Raw genomic sequence first — 8862 nt, 5'->3', positions numbered from 1 at the left:
TGTCTAAAAGGGGGAAAAAAGAGTTATATTCAGTATCTCAAGTAGAGTTAGGGAGTCCATAATCTATTTTCCCTTCTGATGAACGGCAAAGGCTCGGGCCTGATGCAGTTGAATATTTAGCACAAGTTTACTCTGTGGGCTGGTGGCATCTGAAGAGGTCGAGATGGTATGCTAGCATGACAAAATGAGGGTGTGAGAATCAATGTGTTTGGTTCAAAACATACAACAAGCATTGAGGTTGTAGCTAGGCCTGGCAGATCGCAGGAAGCTCTAATGGCTTGAGTTTAGGTATGGCTGGGCTGTTGTGCTTTTTGTTATCAGGCCCTCCAGAGCATGTTTCTTCTGAGGAAAGTAAGGGGCGATGGATAAATAATAATAATAAAAATAACTTTATATTTATATATTTTTTTAGCAATTTAGCTCAAAGTGCTTCACAAAACATAAAATCAGATCATACTCAGTAAAACACAAGGTAAAACAAAATTCACATAGTGGTAAAAGCAAGTCTATACAAATTAGTTTTTAAATGAGACTTTAAAAAAGACACGGATTCAGCAGATCTAATATCCCAGGGCAGGCTGTTCCATTATCGTGGGGCCTTCACTACAAAACACTCTATCACCTTTTGTTTTGTATCTGGATCTTGGAACAGCCAACAGTTCACGACAAAAAGATCTAAGAGGTCTAACTGTTTCGTAAGGTCTTAAAAGTTCTGCTAAATAATCTGGCACCAAACCATGTAATGCTTTATATTAAGTTAATAAAAATCTTAAAATCAACCCTAAAATTAACTGGTAACCAAATGCAAAGAAAGTAGAAATGGAGTAATATGACTGAAAGACCTAGTTTGTGTCAAAAGTCTAGTTGCTGCATTTTGCATTGATTGTAACCATGCTAAAGTGTGTTGATTTAAAGTTGAAAACAGGGCATTATAGGTGAGACTAAATAAAAGCATGAATAAGTTTCTTTGTACCCCTAAAACTCCAAACATATCTCACCTTGGAAATGTTCCTTAACTGATAAAAACAAGACTGAACTAACTTCCTGACGAGATATAATTTTGTAAAATTTGTGTCAAAATAAATGCCCAAATTTTTCACCACCTGCTTAATATTTGGGAGTACCTGATTAAGTGCTAACTCAATCTGACTTATTTTTTTTTTAAACCATGACCGATTATAACAACCTGTGTCTTATCAGTATTTAATTGCAGAAAAATACATGCCATGCAATTTTTTTATATCTGCTACACACGCTTGAAGAACATTTAAATTAGTGAGATCATTGGGATTTAATGACAAATACAACTGTAGGTCATCTGCATAGCAATGAAAATTTATGTTGTATTTTCAAATCACAGAATCAAGCGGTAACCTACTGTATAGAGAAAACAAAATTGGCCGTAACAGGGATCGTTGCGGAACACCACAATTTATTGTTGAAGAGGAGGAAATCTCATCTTCAAAAGACATTACAAATGTCCTATTTGATAAGTAGGAAGCAAACAATATAAAGCCACCCCAGATATTCCCACCCATCTCTTCAATATATCAATTAAAACTGAATGATCAACTGTATCAAATGCCACAGTTAAATCAAGCAACACTAAAATCCTCCGCTATCAATAAGTCATTGGTAACCCTAAGAAGGGCAGTTTTTTACTGTGGTTTTCTCTAAAAACCTGACTGAAATTCCTCAAAAATATTGTTTTCCTTCACATTATGTCGGCTTATTAGACATTATTAGCATGTGAAATAGGTATTAAGGACTCGCAGTGCAACAGGTGTTGAATTTGTTAAGAATAGAAAGACCAACTGTAATTTCTTTCAAACCATTATTTAGAGATATCATCATTATAGTAACACACACAAAGCAGCACCATGATAATCCTAATTGCCGCTGGACTGTTTTCTAATTATCGTCTCCATAAGAATCTACCAAAACGAGCATTCCAGATGGAGAACAACAACCATTTTAAGTGTTAGTTGGAGTAAAGATTAGTTCAGGCTCAACTTAGGTTCAGTAGCTTCATGTCATGCACCCACTTCTTAAATGAGGCACTGTCAAAAAACTACTCTCTTAAATATCAGCACTATGGAGCCACATGCTTTTTTTTTTTTTTTGGACAATATTTATTACAAATGTAATATGCTAATCATTACATTATTCACCAAGAGTATATGTTGATGCATATGAAAACACTGAAGACCGTTAAAAGAAAACAAGCATCCATTATGAATCGTGTAAAACTTCCACGTTCAGGAAAAGGTTTATTATAAAAAAATCTATTCCAGTGCCAGTATCACCACTTATAATAACTCTCGATCAAGAACTTGAGATGTTCTTCTGCATTTGACACTTACCTGATGAAAGCTATTTCAAAAATTGGTGGGGACAAAATTGGCAAAGGCAAAAAGTGGTGGGGACATTGCGGCTTGATTTTCTCTTTAATGGCAGTATCCTGACACTCATGTTATTTTGTTTTGTTTTTTTTTGTTTTTTTTGCTATGTTGTCTATCGTGTTCTCTGCCCTGCTTGTTCTGTTCTTGTCCTTTGTTTTCCTCGTTATCTGTTTACTTGCCTGTTCTCCGTTCTCGTCTCTACAGATCTGCCATGTTTCCTTGTTGGTTAGGTTTGGTCTTTGTTTATTTTGCCAGTTTGTCTAATTTTTTGTTTTTTTGCCTATTCTCATGGGTAGTTTTGTTTTCTATGCTTTTGTCTGAGCTTTTTTATGTTTCACGCCCAGTTTTGGTTTCATTTTTTTTTTTTATTAAAGATTTTCTTTTGAACTGTAGACCGTCTGCATTTGGTTTTTTCTGCAGTTGGGTTCTTCTGCCAAAACCTAACATGTCCCACCCATAAATGGCGCCTATGAATGTGACACATTTCTTTCAAGTCTTGATGACCTAAAATGTTAAGAATGTTTTGAGACAAATTTCAAACGTAAGTTCAGGAGGAGCTTGTTCATCTAGGACTGCCAATCATATCCCAAGCATATACAGTTGAAGTCAGAAGTTTACATACACTTAGGTTGAAGTCATTAAAACTAATTTTTTAACCACTCCACAGATTTCATTTTAGCAAACCATAGTTTTGGCAAGTCGTTTAGGACATATACTTTGTGCATGACACGAGACATTTATCCAACAATTGTTTACAGACAGATTGTTTCACTTTTAATTGACTATATCACAATTCCAGTGGGTCAGAAGTTTACCTACACTAAGTTAACGGTCCCTTTAAACAGCTTGGAAAATTCCAGAAAATTATGTCAAGCCTTTAGGCAATTAACCAATAAGCTTCTGATAGGCTAATTGTCTAATTGGAGTCAATTGGAGGTGTACCTGTGGATGTATTTTAAGGCCTACCTTCAAACTCAGTGCCTCTTTGCTTGACATCATGGGAAAATCAAAAGAAATCAGCCAAGACCTCAGAAAAAGAAATTGTGGACCTCCACAAGTCTGGTTCATCCTTGGGAGCAATTTCCAAACACCTGAAGGTACCACGTTCATCCGTTCAAACAATTGTATCCAAGTATAAACACCATGGGACCATGCAGCCATCATACCGCTCAGGAAGGAGACGCATTCTGTCTCCTAGAGATAAACGTAGTTTGGTGCGAAAAGTGCAAATCAATCCCAGAACAACAGCAAAGGACCTTGTGAAGATGCTGGAGGAAACAGGTAGACAAGTATCTATATCCACAGTAAAACAAGTCCTATATCGACATAACCTGAAAGGCTGCTCAGCAAGGAGGAAGCCACTGCTCCAAAACCACCATAAAAAAGCCAGACTACAGTTTGCAAGTGCACATGGGGACAAAGATCTTACTTCTTGGAGAAATTTCCTCTGGTCTAATGAAACAAATATTGAACTGTTTGGCCATAATGACCATCGTTATGTTTGGAGAAAAAAGGGTGAGGCTTGCAAGCCGAAGAACACCATCCCAACCGTGAAGCATGGGGGTGGCAGCATCATGTTGTGGGGGTGCTTTGCTGCAGGAGGGACTGGTGCACTTCACAAAATAGATGCCATCATGAGGAAGGAAAATTATGTGGATATATTGAAGCAACATCTCAAGACATCAGCCAGGAAGTTAAAGCTCAGTTGCAAATGGGTCTTCCAAATGGACACTGACCCCAAGCATACCTCCAAAGCTGTGGCAAAATGGCTTAAGGACAACAAAGTCAAGGTACTGGAGTGGCCAACATAAAGCCCTGACCTCAATCTGATAGAAAATTTGTGGGCTGAACTTAAAAAGCGTGTGAGAGCAAGGAGGCCTACAAACCTGACTCAGTTACACCAGTTCTGTCTGGAGGAATGGGCCAAAATTCCAGCAACTTATTATGAGAAGCTTGTGGAAGGCTACCCAATAAACAATTTAAAGGCAATGCTACCAAATACTATCAATGTATTTGTAAACTTCTGACCCACTGGGAATGTGATGAAAGAAATAAAAGCTGAAATAAATCATTCTCTCTACTATTATTCTGACATTTCACATTCTTAAAATAAAGTAGTGATCCTAACTGACCTAAGACAGGGAATATTTTCTACAATTAAATGTCAGGAATTGTGAAAAACTGAGTTTAAATGTATTTGACTAAGGTGTATGTAAACTTCTGACTTCAACTGTATGAGCGGCTGCTTTCCTCACAAAATTCCTAAACAAATACCAAAATTATTAAACATTACTCCAACAGCTTTCAAGCTACAGCCACCAAACTTGCTACAGACCTTTAGTCTGTTTTGTCTTAGGCCACGTACACACTGCAGCTACGTTTGTCAGTTCACCTATGAGTGCTTAATAGTGTTCTTTACACACACAGTTCTGAAATTTACGGGAGTTACAACCGCATTCTATAATCGAATTAACTCAAGAAAAATTCAGGTAGCGGCAACCACATATTCATAAATTCCATGTAGTGTGTACAAAACTAAACTGAAAAAATATTCAACCCAGTCTCATAAACTTTTTCACATATTTTACGAGTTGGCCATTTCATACAAGTTCGTTTGTATAAATTTGTAAGATTTTATCATGTGCAAATGCCCGGATGTCTAATGCGGAAGTAAGTGTGAGTTTCGTGCATGTAATATAGGCCCTTACCCAAACCATTTATCTAAACCAAACCGATCAGTAGAGTGTGTAAACATGATAGGAAGCTGTTGTGTGTGACAGAAGCAAGTAACTGTCGCGTATTAGATGGAAACGATGAGTGCAGTCGTACAATATCATACGATTTAGCCAAATGTATAAAAGTCATATGAATCCTTACGACTTCGCCGTGAGAGTGTGTAGAACTATTTGTAATGACATGATCAATAGTGCTTGTGAGATGTGTCTGTCTAGGTACATGCCTTAATTTATACTTTCCAGTCTGTCTCTCTCACCTGTAGTTTCTCTCATCAGCCCTGCAGTCTCGGAATAACCCATACATACGCAGTGTTGGGAGGGTTACTTTTGAAATGTATTCCACTACAGATTACAGAATACATGCTGTAAAATGTAATTTGTAACGTATTCTGTTAGATTACTCAAGGTCAGTAACGTATTCTAAATACTTTGGATTACTTCTTCAGCACTGGTAGATTTTTTCACTTGTTTTGACTATAAAAACTCTATCAGTAAAGTAAGACAAAATACACATGTTAAAAATACATTCTCTGAAAAACCTAAATATCTTATGCAGTGTTGTTTCTAAAACAAGATGAATAATTGTTTTAAGGATTTGTAGATATTTTTACAGGAAAACAAAACAAAAACTATTATCAAGAATACGATTTTTGCCCTAATATCAAAGGTCTTACTAGAAAAAAAGAAATTATGATCCAACGTGAATTTTCTTGATAAAACAATAAGATCGTGCCTGGTAACATGTGCATGTAAAATGGCTAGAAATAGCATTTTAGCTTTGTGTAAAGCTGACAATTTACACAAGGTTTATTTCTATTTCTTCTGCTCCAAACTTACTTCAAACGTACTTCTCTGTCTGCTTGTTTGAATGTAACACATCATAAGAAAGTGTTTCACCGCTGTTCAAATGCACTTTGGATCGCATCATTTATATGTATAAATGTTTTCCATCTGAAAGGACTAAATATCAAATGAAACAAATGACAATAAAATGCAAAGTAATCTCTTCAGTAATCAAAATACTTTTTGAATGTAACTCTATTCTAATTACCAAATGATTTAAATTGTAACTGTAGTGGAATACAGTTACTTATATTTTGTATTTTAAATATGTAATCCCATTATATGTATTCTGTTACTCCCCAACCCTGTACATACAGTACAGAGTGAGCATGCGAGTGTTTAACAGCCCATGAATAACTACCAAAAATGAAACACTTAGATTCTGTAGATAACGGTTAACTAAACAGCCCGATGATAATATGTCTCTACTGGATAATCTCTTTGCTCAAAAATAGCGAACACAAAATGGGTTAAACTGGTGGCATTCATCATTCTTGTACACAGGTGTGAGACGCTGCAGCGTTGCTATCACATGTCAATCATCGCAACTGCAGGAGTAACTCGTATTCTGTACATACATGGAATAAACATTTAGGTGATTCACTCCTGCATTTAAATGCAGTTGTCACTCCCAAAAGTTTGTAAGTTGCCTTAGTGTGCTTTGTCTTTTGATCTGAGTTCAAAAGACTGAGTTTGAACTTATTGGAGTTACGGTTCTCCCAAATAGTGCAATTAAATAAATCCAAAAAATCCCATAGATTTACACTGAGTGCTTAAATGCACATCCCTAAATTAACGTTCTTACACGATTATGCTTAATAAGCCGATGTAAGGGGGTGCAGTGGAAAGGAGGCGGCGAGAACCGGCTTAAGAATATAAATAATAATTTAATAAACAACTTAAACAAAAACACACAACCAAAAAACCACACAGTACAGCTGCCTGCAATTCTCTCTCTCTCAAACTGTCGACCCCGGCCGCCTTTATCCCTCGCGCACCCCATCAGGCTGATTGGGGACCGGGCGTGCATCATTCCAGCCCGGCCCCGCCCTCCTCGGCTCTACAGCCGACAACATGTTTGGTCATGTGAATGCATTAAACAGAGTTTATTTACCAGTCTAAGGTCATAAACGGCTTAAGAATAAACCGATCGATAGGGGCAGATTTTTGCTCAGTACGCCAATTTCGCCTTTGCATGTAAACACTTTAACCAGTGCATTTACCGGCTTATCCAATGTATGCACGCATTGTGTGCATGCCTATTCACAGTTTTATGTAAAAGCCTAGAATAACACGATTTCAAATGTCATGTAAACACGGATTACTTGCTTTATCGGGGGGGTTAATAAGCTGATTTTTGGAAGTGGTCAGCGTATTGGTGTACATGTAAACGTGCTCATTGATGAAATTTGTTCAGGCGGATCATTCAAAGTCCAACTGTCAAAAAATTATAATGTAAACGAACACACACAGTCTGCTTTTATCCATCCATCCAAACAAACAAAAATCAAAGATGGCGCTAATGTGTGAATAAGGTCTGATCAGAAAATATCTGTGATTTAAATTTATCTTTAACAATCAATAATGTACAATTCAGTTTTGTCCCAAAGTTTAGAATATGATTCAGCCTTTTCCCAGTGGTTTCTCTCTTAAGCTCTGAAGTATTTAGAAAACCATGACTGATGCTCATATGGCAATACAAAGCTTCCAGAAACGGGTGGGAAACTCTGATTTGACTTCATAAAACCTCTTTCGTAACACCAACAGTGTGGTTATTGCTCTTCTGACTACGAAACAATCTCTGTCCGTGAAAGACACAAAGTCCTCAGGATCATAATCTAGTTACAGTTCATTTTCAATCAAAGAAGGCCATTAATTAATTAAATTGCATAACCTTCCCTCAAACTGTGAAAAATCAACCAAATAATCTTCGTTCACTATATCTCTGTGTATCTCTGATACATTGTAAATCAGACTTTGCCTGCCTTTAAGCAAATTAAAACAATGTTTTAAGCCAAAGCTTGCACATTTCATCTGTCTGTGCAGAGCAGTTTCAGTAACTGTGCCAGGAGCTTTCCCTCAGGAAAGTCAGCTGATTTTTTTTTTTTTTTTTTTAACTCATGCAACATTGACTGACTGGTTTAAAAACCTTGACCCTAAAAATTACTATCCTTGGACATTTGACCCATTCATTTAGACCCAATTACCACATACATATTTGGGTGAATTCTAAAAGCCTACTTCACACAAATGTAAAAATTTCTGTCATAATTTACTCACCCTCAATGATGATGATCCAAACCTGTATGTTTTATTTTTCTTCTGTGAAACACAAAAGGAGATCTACAGCAGAGTGTCCAGGCTGCTCTGTTTCATACAATAAAAATGGACAGTGGTTTTTACTATCAAGCTGCAAAAGTCTGTATGGCATGTGCTCTGATATAATGGCTTGGTTTGAGGAACAGGCACAAACTTAAGTCGTTATTCACTGAAAAACTCCCCCTCTGTTGACCCCTCAGTCTTAAGACTAACTCACTCCTACAATAGAAAGCTATTATTTTATTGGGCAACTGTCAGATTATCAGATGATGACACTTAATGTAGGATATGTCTTACAGATTAGGGACTCAGACACAGCAGCCCTTCAATAGCACAACGTTTTTTTGAGAACAGTGCAATGCTGCGCTCATGTGGTCATACAATATTCAGTTCACAACTGTTGTATAACAAAGGTATTTTACTCTTCCCAAAGGACAGCTTAAATCACACACTTTAAGAACAAGCAACCAGCACTGAACAGCTCATATTCACCACATATCTGGTGACATAAAATGGATGCAATGATAACCACAGCCCCTATTAAGTTCATATTAATGTGAGCA

Source organism: Myxocyprinus asiaticus, chromosome 3, assembly GCF_019703515.2.
Source record: "Myxocyprinus asiaticus isolate MX2 ecotype Aquarium Trade chromosome 3, UBuf_Myxa_2, whole genome shotgun sequence".
In the NCBI taxonomy this organism is placed as follows: Eukaryota; Metazoa; Chordata; class Actinopteri; order Cypriniformes; family Catostomidae; genus Myxocyprinus; species Myxocyprinus asiaticus.
This window is presented reverse-complemented; position numbering follows the sequence as displayed.